Source organism: Callorhinus ursinus, unplaced genomic scaffold, assembly GCF_003265705.2.
Source record: "Callorhinus ursinus isolate GAN/ISIS: 27379988/994484 unplaced genomic scaffold, GSC_fseal_2.0 scaffold8, whole genome shotgun sequence".
Classification (NCBI taxonomy): domain Eukaryota; kingdom Metazoa; phylum Chordata; class Mammalia; order Carnivora; family Otariidae; genus Callorhinus; species Callorhinus ursinus.
In genome coordinates this window covers 66,920,654-66,935,218 of record NW_027397070.1, presented here as the reverse complement: position 1 = coordinate 66,935,218, position 14,565 = coordinate 66,920,654, and the positions used below count along the sequence as shown (strand labels likewise).

The window sequence follows — 14,565 nt, the reverse complement described above, 5'->3', positions numbered from 1 at the left end:
GCAAGAGATGAGTTTGCAAAGGTGAAGTTCCCAGAAGATGAGAGGGTGATGGGCTGCAGAGGTGGGGGCGGAGGGGCAGCACTGAGCCCACCTGCCCTGTGGAGACCATTCCCCTGCTCACCTGATGGACCAGGAGACTAGTTTGGAAAGGAGAGAGACAGGGCCATTTCTCCCCAGCAGGATAGGAACAGAAAGAATGTGGTCTTTCCTAAATCCACACTTGACTGTCTAACAAGATGGTGGCCACTGGATTTGTTTTTTTAATCAGAAGCTTGGCAGGATCATGTTACAACGCCTAAAATAACAGTTTGTTTACAAAATGGAGACTCATCCTTAAGCCCTGTTGAGCAGAGAAGACAGAGGGTCAGAGAGGCTAATATATCTAGCCTTTTTGCTTACCATGTGCTTACCATGTGCAAGTCACTACCCACTGGGGTGGGTCCTATTATTATTTTCTACATTTCACTAACGAAGAAATAGGCTTGCATGAGGTTAAGGCATTTGCCCAAAGTCACACAGTCGGAACCAGGCACCTAGAGGTACCTCAGCCACTTTAGCCCAGAAGCAGGCTCTCTGGGGCCCCTGTGCCATGTTCATGCCCACTTCCCTGAAAGACCTTTTCCAGTTTCTCAGGCTGGATGCTCCATGTCAAGGTCAGGCCCCCTTGTCTCAGAGTCTTTCCAGCCAACAGGGAGAATCTATCCCTCCCACATCTGGGTCTGCCATTTCACCCTTCACCAGACCCCCTTATGGCACGTGGCACAGTGTTGGCCAATCTCACTACCAACCGAGCTGGGAGTCCCTAGAAGGCAAAGATCACCTCTTTCTATCAGAGGTTCCAAGCCTGCTGTTGGTCGAGATTCTGGTATGAGTGCAGCTCCCCCTCTACCCTCTGTTATCAGAGTATTACTCCCTTAGCCCATTATCCAGACCCCTTGCCATATCAGCAGCACACACACACCATGCTGTGTCCTACCAGTGCTGGATGCTGGCTCTCCAAGCATGACCTGTTGATCTGATGATGCTGAGTTCATTCTTACTGAGATCACTTCCTTGACATACTCTCAGTGGTGACTAGGGTAGGTGGAGGGAGAGAGGGGAGATGTCAAGGTATTTATGGGATTTTGGAGTCTGGTGTCAGGCAGATCTTACAGTGTTCTGCCTTGATTAGGACTGGAGAAGGAAAGGGTCCAGATGTAGTTTAGAATTGGTGGATACAGCATAATGAGGATCTTGGAGTCTTGTGGAGTAAGCTGTGGCTGGATGCTTTCTTTAAAGAGTAGAATCATTTGATGTTCTTTTATGTGGGTTTTCCAGAAAGTTCCTGGAATACATAATGAATATATTTATGACTTTTTTCTCTCTGGGCAGGGATCTCCTGGAAAAGTAGTCACGTTAAAGTAGTCAGTAGAACTGCATAGGACGGATGATTTCAGTTGTCACACCGCTAATCTCCTGTCACCACTTCATATTGGATCCCATAATGGCCTCCTAGCCACCCAGAGCACGCTGAACTTAGGAAGAGCAGAGGTTGGATGCTAGTCCCAGCAGTGTTATTATCACTGCAAGACGTTGATGAATCACTGGCCCTCTCTGACCCTCTGTTTTTTCCTCTGTCATTTGGGGTTTAGAAACAAGACTTCATTTCATCCCACGACTCTATGACTAAATTTATTTGCCTAAGGTTGAGGCTTTGGGTAGTGGCATGACTTCCTAGCAGAGACAGGAAACAGGAGGAGGGGAGGGCATTAGAGAGAGCAGGGACCGGAGGGAGGTGAAGAAGCAGAAGGGGGCAGGTGTAGAAGGCTCTAGATCAGCAAGGTCGCTTTACTCAGGTCTGAGGTTTTGAGTGTTTTATCTAGTAGACATAAATATAGCATTTACAAATTGGAAATAACTCTGTAAACTCAGATAAGATTGTCCCAGTAATATTGTAGCCAGAAACAGCTCACCATGGCTTCCTTTCAATTAACTATTTAAATCACAGCCCATACAAACCCTAATCCCTGCTGCCTTGTAATAATAAAGAAAGTTAGACCAGAGCGGGAGAATTTTGATTTATGCTGCTGAATATGGAAGATCCACAATCTTTCTCTTGGAGTCCATAGTCTAATGTAGCTCTTTGAAAGAACATTCCTTCAGCTGCTGGCAGAGATATCTACCCCACTCCTTCCTTCTGAGCTGAATAGTGATTCATTATAGATAACCCCTCCTGATTAATTTTGTTTTGACTTTAACTTTGACATTAAAAAAAAAAAGCTGTAATCAGTATAGTTCTCCCCTCTAACATTCAATGTTCAGCTATTTTTAGCTGGCTTCGGTGTTTGATGCACAAAAGGAAAAAAAAAATCCAAATTTGGAAAGAAATTAAATTGTTGATTGTCATCAAAAGTCCTGGCTGTCAGATTAAAAAGTCATCGTGTTAGACCCTTTGTGATGAATAATAAATCAGCGATTTCCTTGAAATTCTTATTTGAGTTCTTTCCTGTCAACTGGAACCATCAGAAGATGTGCTGGTTACTCAGGCACTAGAAGCCTTTAGAGAGGTACGGCTACTGATTTGCAGGGGGTCTGCTCTGTACAGCCTGGGACCTGGGAAGGACTGGCCAGTTGTCTGCATGCTGGGTATGCATATAGAGTAGCATGGGCCAACAGGGCTGATGTGAATGAATCCCGATTGTTTGGTCGGAATAAGTTTTTGTTTGTTTGTTTGTGTTTGTTTCTTTGAGCCTCAGTTTTCAAGTCTGTAAAATGGTTAGAATAAGACATTCTACAGAGATGCCAGAGGATTAGGGATAATGTCCAACAATTGTGAGCACGCTGTGCTGCATACATGGGTGTCCAGGACGTGGAGGCAGCTACCGTAATTATAACCATCACCGGTGCTAGTGTAGAGAGCTACAGTAACTTGGTATTACCTAACCCACAGGGAAGCTTCAGAAGTCTGACAATGACGTTCAAGCATGTTCTGTCTGGTTTGGATCAAAGCCAATGCCTGGATGGACTTCTCTTTCCGTACATGATGCTGTCCGAGCTGCAGGTTTCGCTCACTTCGGTGATATGAGGCACAGCTGTGCTCTAAATAATTCTCAAACGTCATCGTCACAGCTCAAAGTCACAAAGAAAGAGTGAAATCAAGACCTTCGAGGAATGATTAAATGCTTGCAATTACACTACGTGTTAGCCTTGGCCACTGATTATTGGGCAGACGCTTTCTCATGAGTCTCTGCATGCCGTGTTCCCTCCCCGTCTCTGACGCAGGCACACCCTCGTGATAATTTCTCTCTTCTCTGAGCCATGTGGAGAATATGGTGTCTGGACAAAACTTTAGGGTGGATCACTCACAGAATTGCATTGCTACAAGAAGTAGCAATGAATGCGAGGGAGGAAGAAAGGAATGAAGGAGGAGAAAAGTGGGCCGGGAGGTGGTGCAGTAAGTCTTTAGAGTATGAGGCATTTTATAAGCATACAGCTTTGTTTTGCAGTTTCTAAATCATAGAGAACAGGGCTCTCACGACTCCGCGCACAAGAGCGCTGTGCACATAGCAGGTCCCTAATAAGTATCACCGATTAGGGTACTTTAAATTTCAGTTTGGGTAACAATAATAGTTTTTATAACTACAAGCAGCTTTTATTCTGTCTAACACATATGCAGGGTTATCTAATCTTTTCCTCAGGCATTTCCCAAAGGTTCCCTAGTTAGAATTTCGTAAAGAACAGGTAGAGCTAACCCATGGACTCTGAGCCTGCCTTCTCCTCTGCCCTCCTCAGCCTGTGCCTCCTTCACCATCCCCGGATCTGAGTATCCCATGGTCCATAAACATCTACAGGGCGAGGGGAATGGAATTCACTAGAACAGTGGTGTTTGACCTCAAATGAGCCCAACCAGGAACCCTGGCATGGGACACAGAGCAACCATCTCAGCCCTCTGGCTCACAGAGGGTCTCGGAGGCTTGTCTTCACAAGGCAAGCATCATTTTCCATGTTGTTTCCATAGCTGGGGACATTCTGGTCCGAGAAGACAAGTGACCAGCCTAGAATCACTTTACCCAATCAGGAGAAAGAGGGAGGATAGAAAACACATTTTTCAGAAGCCTTGCATAGGAGGGCTTTTTTTTTTTTTATGAGATTGCTTTTTTTTTTTTTTTTTAATGAGATTGCTTCCTTTTGGGTATGAACTAGATCTCTCTAGAACATGATCGTTTTTGTCTCAATGTCCAGATATCGACGTTTCTTTATTTCTAGGGGCCTTCATGGTGTATGAATCTAGGCCAATTGGAATTGTGGGGAATGGAAGTCTGGATCTCATGAAAAGCTTGTAACAACCTCCAGACTCTTTCCCTTTTCCCAAGAGGGGAAGGTCATGCAAAGCAAGGTCCTCAGAGGATAGCCCAGGGGCCACGTTTCCAAAGACGGGCTGGAAGCAGCCCCCGCGGCTCCTGCTTGCCTGGGGCCTTGAGCACATCTGTCTGTAGCATGGGAGACTGCCCTGCCTTTGGGATGTAGGAGGTGTCTCCTCAATGTCTAAAAGTGAAGAAATGAATCTTACATTTGTGAGATTCATACGGTCCATGCATGGCTTCTTGGTGATGTGGCCCGCTGAGATTTTAACTTATTAACAATAGCAACTTTCTCCATTTTCAATGTTAGATTTAGTGGTTTTGCTATAGATACAGGATGAACAAGGAATATTCGTATCTGTGCTCGGCACACTAATGTCCCTTTCATTAACCATCCTTGCACCACCTGAGTAATGTCCAAAACCTCAGTCCCCTATATATATTTAGACAGATTTGTATCAACATTGCATTGTTACACTTGACTTCCCCCCCTTTTTTTTAATTATGTAAAAAAAAAATCACATTAAGCCGAATCTAATTACTGCAATGTATATTAGAAGCAGGGCACCATCAAAATTTTATTTAAATTAATCAGGTTTTGATTTAAGATATTAAATTCAAATTAATCATGTAAAAATGGAAATGATCCTTGACGTGCTTCCAGCTGTGACTTCAGTCTGTTTTCTCGTGAGTCACTTTCGGGATGTCTTGGGGGGAACATTACAAAAATTCACGCCGGTGCTATTTCAATTAGAGTTATTTAGCAGGACAGATGTAAAGAATATGGTATAATTAAGAAGGAGCTGATGACATGGCTACAGATTTTCAGGATTAAAAGGGAAAAAAAATACATGAACTAAAGTGAAAATTGACTACTGGCCATGATGCCCAAGTTCAAGTGCAGGGAGGTTAAGCATTCATTAAAGACAGAAAGAAGATTTGTGGAAACACGGGACTTTTTCTCTGGAGCCATCTACAGACTCCTACTTTGGTTTCAACTTTGAAGTTTCATTAACAAGCTGGTACTAACTGATATTGCAATTCTTATCATTCCTGGAATTATCTTTCCCCGTGGCAATCATAGCCATTGACTAATTTGATTCCGGGGCCGTCGGAGTTAAAATAGTACTTCAAGACCCACTTTAAATCAAATTGCATATACTGGCACATAGAATATTGCTTAGATAGATCCGTTTATTATTTATACTCATGCACATATATTAGGTATGATTATGTCAATACCTTCTTAAGACAATGCTAATTTTTCATATTTGTAATATGTAGGACAGAGTTTGTGTGTTACATGGCCTCATTTTTCATAATACGCAGATGAAGTGGGTAATAGTCCTTGATTCATGGATGATGAGATGGGTTCACAGAGGTTGTACGATTTTCCCAAAGCCTCGTATCTAACTGGCCACTGGGGACTAGAATCTGCCCATTCTCCCGGTCTGCCCACAGCTGCTGTCCACTCCGGCGGGGTGGCAGCCTCGCCTCTGGGAAAATTTGGTTTTCAAGGCCTCAGAGAGCCCCGAGTCAGAATATAATTGCAAAGGCCCATTTGGGGCACACTGGTCCACACGTAAATACTGGTGGTGCTATTACTGTGCTGAGGCCCTCGTCTGTTTCCAGTGATTTGGCTGTACCCCAGAAAAGGACTGGGGTGGGGGGTTTCCTACCAGAGGATGTGACTCAGTCTGGGTTTCAGAGTCTCAAATAATCAATATTTCCATGTAAAGATAACCATGTGTATCCTTTCGTGCATCCACTCTGACAAACACTGCCGCTCCCAGGGATGTCCTCAGGCCCTTCTGTCCTGCTCTGACCCACGTGAAACCTCAGTCCGAGGCTGTAGCCCTCTGCCCCAGGACAAGCAGACCCTCTTTGCCACGCGCGCCTTCACAGTACAGAGACCCTTGGCTCCTTCCACCCTACCTTCGGCTGGACCCGTGCTGCAGACTGAACTCGGGTGTCATTAGCTGTAGGTGCAGAGCTGGAATGTGTCTGCAGGGAAGGAATGCAAGCTTGTCTCTCATAAATAAACTTATTTGAAAAAAGAATGCGAGGCTGTGTCTTTTTGGTTTTCAGATTTTCAGACTAACATGAGGCTCAAAACCCAGGAGGTACCCAGTAAATATTTGTGCAATGAAGAAGACAGGGAGGGAGAGAAAGAATGAATTGATTAGCGAATGAATGTTTCCACTGCTGAGTTTATAGAGAAGGTTCATTGTGAATCAGGATGAAGAGGCAGGCAGGACGCTCTCCTCTGTCTCCAGCCCCACCTACCTGAAGTGACTATCCAGTCAGAGCAAGGATCCCACCGCATGGACCTCCATCCTAGGTGCATCTCACATGTGTGTCTAGATTGATTTCAGAGTTGTAGGAAGCAGGTGATTCACTGACGGGTCTTGCCTCCCACTCTTGTGATATAAATATATGCAATTACTCTTTCAAAATCACGTTTTACTCTTAAAAAAAAAAAGAATCAGGTGGGAGGTTAAAATAACTTTTTTTTTCTTGTTGGAAAATGGTCTTTATCAGTTAAACGCTGTTGTTGATTTCTCAGAAATCCAATCAATCCAAGACCAGGTATGTTTCAAAGATGATGATGACAATACTACACTTTCTTCTGGTCCGCTCTGGCTTTTACTTCTTACTTTAACTGTACACTAGTACCAGACAACACAGCTAATGGAAAGGAACGGGCCCCAGACAAGGTGCCTGACCTCCCTGAGCCTCAGTTTCCCTCATTGTGAGTGACTGATTATTTTTGGTGTCAGATTTCAGCCTTTCCGCAGGCTCTCTGCCTTCTCCTAGGAGAAGGAGCCCGAATTTTCGTGATCATCACTTGCTCCTTGGGACATTTGCTGAGTCCCTACAAGCTCGTAATAGATAAGGTACTACTGGGTGTCTGGGACTTGGAACATCATTCTAAAATCTCCAGCTCTGGAAAGGCACCATGGAGAACTATTTGTGCTTCCTGGGCTTGAGTTAGAATCTGGCTTTGTAACTTAGTTTCTGTGATATTGGGCAAATCTTTAAAATTTTCTGATCCAAGATTTCCTCACATGCAAATTGAGGTTAATGCCCTCTGTGTAGAAAAAAGTTTGCAAAGATTCAGTGAGAAGATATTTGGCTTCTCTGACCCTATATTCTATCATTGCCTGTCTTGCCCGCTCCTTGATAGTCCTTAAATATTCCAGGCAGGCTTCTGCCTCAGGGCCATTATACTTTCTGTTCCGTCTACCTCGGATGCCCTTCCCTCAGTTAGCCACATGCTTTTCTTTGTCACTTGGCTCAGATGACCTCAGTTCTTTGTCAGAGAGTCCCTGATCATTCTCTCCTGCCACCAGCATTTTCTATCCCAGTATCCACTTTTATTTTTCTTCATAGTACTTACTCTCTGAAATACCAGGTTTTACTTCCTTATTTCTCTATTCGCTTCCCCTCAGCCCACCATGAGAGCAAGGACTTTCTCCTTACTTCGCTACTGTATCCCCAGGATGTGAGACAAAAAAGTGCCTAGCGAGTAGTAGGTGCTCAGTAAATATCTGGTGAATGAATACCTCTGTGTGAAATAAAGTAGACAATTCACCCAGAAAATGCAAGCCATCTTGCATTCTATGAATCTTCTTTTTGGAGAGAAGCAGAAGAGAATGGGCCCTTCGCCATCAAGTCCACTGAGCCTGTGCTTGGAGAGCAGCTAAGTGCCATGGGGTGTGCATGTTTGAAGAGACGGCACCCCGAGAGACAAGGAGATGCCCAGAGAGAGAGAGCAAGGGGATGGAATCATGGGGCAGAGAGAGTCACAGAGAGGGAGATAGAGCTAGGGAGACCCCAAGCAAGAGAAAAACCAGAGCGACGGAGCAGAGATGAAGAGGGAGCAGAGGAAGGGAGGGGAAATCACACGTGGGAGCAGCAGGAGACTGAGCTGGGAGGGCTCTCCCTCTCACCATCCCTAGTCCATCCATCCAGAGCCTGTCTTGCACCTGAGTGCAGGGAGAGCTTTGCATCATCACCCTTGGTGCTTGGGGAGCCAAACTCTGTCCTATTTACTCAGCTCTCCTGGTCAGGTCTGAGCTCCTCTGTGAGCACAGCATCCTTGAGTGCTCCCCCAGAGGCTGGGAGTCCTGGCAGTACCAGGCTAGGGACAAGCTAATTAATATTGGAAAGGTCTTAGTGGCTTCTGCTAATTGCCATGGCCTCTGAAGGTCTTAGTGTGCTGTCACCTCTCTCCAGCCCGAGCTCCCAGGGGCCACATCGTCCTCCAAGCGGAGGTCAGTGAACACCAAAGTGAAAGGTTCACCACATCTTTGCATCAGGTCTGGAAGTCATGACAAAGAGCAGGCAAGAATAGGGACTTCCCTCTGGTGCCCAAATAGCCCTTGAGCATAGAATCCCTACACGCATAAGCCCATATCAACCTCACAGCTGTCCTGCAAGGGAGGTGCTTCTTCGAACTCCTCTTGAAACTGGGGAAACCGAGGCTCCCACGAGCAACACGTTCAGAGGATGCCACAGGCAGCTGCAAAAACCAGAATCGGGGTTGAGGTTGCTCTGATCTCAAATGCCCACACCTGCCACTACCCAGCACTGTCCTCAGGACAGAACTCTGAAGCGGGATGCTGCATTTGATCTACAGGCCCAACCATCCCTTTACTGAAACTCATGAGGCCAGATGTGTTTCAGAAATCAGAATTTGGTATATTTTAGGAAGTTAATATGTCTCATATATATTCATATTAACTATATATGTTAACATATTAACATATATATTTGTATACCATGTAACGTACCCCTTAGGATTCCGGGGCAGCACCTCGTGATAGAACACATTAATGTTTCTGCAGCAAAATGTATGACTAGTCACACTACCTGGGAAAAAGAAAGACTATAAACAGCCTTATATTCATTCTGTCAGGTCAGGTCAGGTTTTTGCCACCTGATAAATAATGAAAATGATTTCTGGTTTATAAGGCTTTTTTGGAATTGTGACTATAACATTATGGGCTGGTACAGTCTAGGAGGCAGGAGAAAGTATTTCTTTTTTTTTTTCCTACATGACAGATGGCACGCATGGCAACCTGAAGACCATACACAGTTTCAGTCTATCAACGAAATGTCATTTGGAAGTAGAACACACGTGCAGAGCAGAGAAGTTTCTCTAACAGAGCAGTGGAAGTCAGGCTGCCATCAGCCTGGCCGGGTTCGGGTGATACTCTCGTGGGCACATCACCCAACCTTAAGGTGCATGGGGATTCACCCTGACCTCCTCCCGGAGACACAGCTTGGACCCAACAAGGGTCCAAGCACAGGGTCTGAGGCTCAGTAAATGTTCTGCACATGGTGCCTCTGACTGTCATAACCTGGAAGAGCCTAGGGACACTCAAACCAAATCTCTATTAAATGAGTAGCTGCCTGTACCCTGGGCATTCAGTGAATGGTCATTCATTTCTCCAAGCCTTTCTCCAATCAGGGTCTTGGCAACACGGTGCATTTAATTTGGAGCGGTTTGCAGATGTGCATGGCTGTCTATCATCAAGACTTATGTACCACCCTTGTTACAAACATGGAGGGTGGAGTGAGGCAGAGATCACAAGGACATGGTGCTTAGATTCTAAGTCTTTAATTCAGAGCATCCTCTCCAAATTCCGGAAGAATCTGTTACCCGACGCAAGGCAGCTTACAAGAAAGGAGTAAGCGCCTCCCCATATTTAGACCAGCGATCTTACCGCAGGTCTGCGCTCGCGTGGGAGACAGGCTATTTTGTCAAAGCCCCAAGAAAACTTCTTCCTCCTCTCTGATACAGTTGCTACTTCCTTTACAGTGTGAAGAGCAGAGGTGTGGCTCCCATCCCCCCCGGCCATGTGGCCAAGGTGAAGAGCAAAGAAATAGGCTGGGTTTTCGCAGAGGAATACCAAGGCTGTGATTACGTAACCAGGCGCGCTGCACACCGGTTCCTGCTCGCAGGCGGGTGGGAACGAAGGCCATCCCAGAGCATCGAAGCAGGGCTCTGCCTTCTGTGAGTCTGAGTCCAGCTGCTGGAAGCCAAACTTCCTGCAGAGTGAGAACCCAGTAGCCCTTTCTGAGATGGGGTGAGTGTGGAGTCTCCCTGTAGAATCCCTGCTCAGAAAGGATTTGCTGTCTTAGTTTGCTCATCTGTAAAGTGGGCTACATCACAGAGCCTTGACGATGTCAGGAACTCAGGCATGGAAGGAATCTAACTTATAACAATGGGACTAATGAACGGACAGTTCCTGAGTGCTCACGATGTTACAACCCTTTCCCACTGTGGCATCGATTACTTTTACCTTCTTGTACCAACAGGGAGACTGAGACACGGCATCTTGAAGAAGTGGTTTGCCCAAGATCATAGGAGTAGCAAGTGGTGGAAGTAAGGCCAAGTCTCAGGGCTGTCTGACTCTACACTCACATTAATTCCCTTCACCGGTGAGTTTTAAAAACTAAAGCAACGACAAATAAGCCAATCACTGATACCTAGTAAGAGCATCAAGAAAATAGCTATTCTTCAGATCGAAATGTTCAGCTTTGCAAAGAGTGGTATAGGTAAATATTAGATGTTCATATTTATTTAAAGTAGGCATAGTTTCCAGCCCAAGGTAGACAATCAAGAAATAATTGTCGGCTTGGTGTGCATCCGGATCGAAACCTTTCTGGTGGGCAGTGGCGGCCTGAAGTGCAAAAACAGACATGCCCTGAACCAAGACAGGCAGCATAGCCCCACAGCATCTCCGATTCTCCATCCGGTGTATCCCTGGGGCCTGGAGGGGAGAAGGCTGACCTCCGAGACCTTGCAGAATGGGCACCTGTGTCTTTAACAGAGTTGCTGGCTCCTGCCTTTCCAGGGCTGCCCCCTCAGGCCCAGGCAGCCTGTTTTGCACAGCCTCTGAAGCCAGGCTGGTTGCTGCCCTGGGAGTCTCTTGGCCACAGGTGAGGTTCCACGGCCCCAGCAATGCCCAGGGGGCCAATCAGGCTGGGCCTGCATGAGGTAAGACGGAGAGTCGCCCCGTGTGCCCTGGGCTCTCTTGGAAATCTCAACAGATCAATGTCACCGTGGCTTTTAATTACCCCTCCTAGGCCTCATCATTATTTCATGGCCTCTAATACGCCCAGCGGGCAGCCCTGGGCCCAGAGATAAACAGCCACCCAGCATGACCCGGCCTCCGAAGTGGTGCCCACCCTGGCCTCCAGCCCTGGGGACGGTGGCCTGACAAGGTCCTGGCCCTGCTTAGTGCTGATCCCGTTGACACTTAGAGTATCTTGGATTAGGCCTGCTTTCTGATGCACTGGTCACTGAGGGCCTACTGTGTGCCAGGTGTTGGACTCGAGCCTAGAGGTAGGGCGGTGGGTCCCCCAGGGCTGCTCCAGATGCCTTGCCTGCATGGGTGCCTTGAGCCACCACCAACTGTCCCTCCATGCTCACAGCCATTCTCCTAGAGCAGTGTTCTCAGCCTGGGATGATTTTGCCCCTAAGGGACATTTGACAATGCCTAGAGACTCTTCCATTGCCACAACTGGGGGAGTGAAGCTACTGGCATCTATCTAGTGGGTGGAGGCTGGGGATGCTGCTAAAATCCTACAGTGTGCAGGACAGCCCCACAGCAGAGAATGGTCGAGCCCTGACGGTCAACAGAGCCCAGGACAGGAATACTGGCCTGGAGGTAACAGATGAGCCCCTAAACCCAGGGCCACTGAAGTCTACTTGTGCCACCAGTGACCTCCTAGGCCACTCCTGCCTCAGATTTATTCTTCATTGAGAGAAACCCCTCATGGCTCGCCTACTCCACACCTGTCACTGCCCCACCAGAGCTTACCTCCTGCTTGGCCTAGCCCCTTCCCGTGAACGCCCACCCTGGTTTGCTTCACCAGCTGACACCTGTTCATCTTAGAGTCCCCGCACTTCTTTAAGCCTGCCAGCATGCACACCTAGCTCAGCGATCAGCTCTCTGCTCCAAGCACCCCCAGCCCCCCCACCCCGCTCCCACCTCCACCTCCACACCGGCAAACCAACAGCTCATGTGTTTAATCCCATGCGTGGTTATGACCATGGTTGACATTCTGGGACTTGGGAATGGTTTTCATCTTTAAATCAATAGGGTGTCAACACTGTGAGAGGGTCTCTCTGTCTCCTGAAGGTGCTGGTGTGCTTCTTGGCATAAGCAAGGACCCCGTGGCACTGGGGACACAGGGACATTCAGCAGCCGGCCTGCCCCATTCCCCTGGGCCCACAGAGCCATGTGTCCAGATCCATGGTTGGGATCAGTAGTTGCTCAAGAAATACCCGTTGTGTGGATGTGTGGACAAGCCCGTCCTGTGCTCTGTGATGGGAAAGAAGAATTCAGACTGGCGAGTGCGGGGGTGTCTCCTAGAAGGTGGGGACACTGGCTTCTCGTTCTTCATCCCTGGCTCCTGCCACAAGCTGGCTTCATGGACACTCGCTGAGCTCTGCCACCACGTGCTGCCAAGCGTTGCCCTCAAAGATCACATGCTCATCTCAGGAGGTCGACCAGAAACCCTGACGCCCAGAACTCTCACTGAAAGCCTTAACCAAAATGATCCCGGAAAACTTACCTAAGGAACACAATTCTTATTTTTCTCTAAAAGAGAAGGAAAGGGGCTATAAGTGATTGGCCCAAGTTCTCCAGCTAAGAAGCGACAGAATCAGGGATCTCTGATAATGTGGGAAAACTCATCCAAACCTGCCCCTCAGCCACCAGCCCCTCTGTTTGCACGGAAGCCAATTCAGTGTGTTTTAATAACGCACCATTCTGCTCAGGGCCAGGCCAGGGCCAGGACACCAAGGAACCAGGCCTGGACCCTGCCTGATGTCACGTGTGTCAGCTCCCCAGTCGTCGAGGGCTGGCCTGAGCCCCCGACAGGCCATGGCCCAGGAGGGAGCCAGGACGGCCTGCCTGGGGTGCCCCTATGCAGTCCATGGCCCAGGAGGGAGCCAGGATGGCCCTGCCTGGGGTGCCCCTATGCAGTCATCTCCCCAGGTGTCTCCCAAAGGTGAGAGGCTGGAAGTCCTGCAGAACAGCCCAAGGGCCTCCATCATCCACAACTTCTTGTGTAATTTTGTTATGGTGTGAATTAACGGGTGGATACTTGGACATCTCACTTTAGTGCCTGGACCTCGAGCACGTGGACCTCAGAGTGTGTCCCCCTGTTCTCTGCATTCCATCTGCTGCACAAAGTGCAGAGTCTTCCATGGGGACTTTATATCACCTGGCCCACCCCTCAAGGCCCCTCGCAGGCCCCTGCACCTTGGTGGGGGGACCCGCAGATCCGTCTTTTGGGGTGAATCATTTATTCCATTGAGCTCCGTGATCTTACATCAGCGAGATAGGGAAAATAAAGGAGGCACCCCTGGACGCTGCTGGGGGGGGACCAGGCCTGGCACCCCAGAGGCACGGTGTGCAGTGCCAGGGCCACGGCCGGCTCAGAATCTGCGGAGCACAGCGGCTCTTCCTGCTTCCACACGTTTGCACCCACGTTTCCTGCTGGCTACGGTTTGTCCAGCACGGAAGGCAGAGGTGGCCGGGAAGAATGTCTCAGGGCTTCTCTGTCCCAATCCAGAGTTCCAGTGGGCTCGAAGCACAGTAGGAGAGATTCGAGCCAAGTTCCAGGCAGGTTTTCCTCCTGGGGGCTGCTGCTTGGGATCAACCTTGCAGCCCCCCAACCACACAACAAACCCTGCTGACTGTGGCAGACAGTTCCAGAAGCGTTGTGTTAGACCTTTTCCAAGTGTCCTAATTACCAGCTTATCTTCTCATGTAATCCCCAAGTCAGAGGGAATCTCTCCCCTGTGGGATTTCTCTCGCGAATTTTAAGACTGGGGCTGTCTCTGAACATGATCATCACTGAGTTGTTATTCCTTCTGGTTTCCGAATGGAAGCTGAAGCCCTGACATTTTTATCTGGTCAGTAAGATAATTAGTTAGTCAGCTGATCCTTGATTAGTCAGATTTTGAAATAGGGGGAAAAATAATTTGTACATATTTAGGAAAGATTTTGTATATAAACAGCTGGCTACAAAATCAACTTTAAAATATTTGGGTTTACTTAAGGCTAATATTATTTCAGGAAGATATCTGGAAAATTTGAAAAAAAAAAGTAGGAGTTTAGATGTTAACCAAGTGTATTTTTATTAAGTTTTCCTCCTTCCTTCCTTCCTTCCTTCCTTCCTTCCTTCCTTCCTTCCTTCC

At 47.6% G+C, this 14,565-nt stretch overlaps 1 long non-coding RNA gene across 1 annotated transcript; it reads left to right on the top strand.

Moving 5' to 3' along the window:
• The first annotated feature begins 10,331 nt into the window (after nucleotides 1-10,331).
• Nucleotides 10,332-13,219, top strand: LOC112822690 (uncharacterized). Its single transcript, XR_003207761.2, has 3 exons — nucleotides 10,332-10,435; nucleotides 10,668-10,790; nucleotides 12,497-13,219. It is a non-coding gene; the product is annotated as an uncharacterized lncRNA (long non-coding RNA).
• Nucleotides 13,220-14,565: the final 1,346 nt, after the last annotated feature.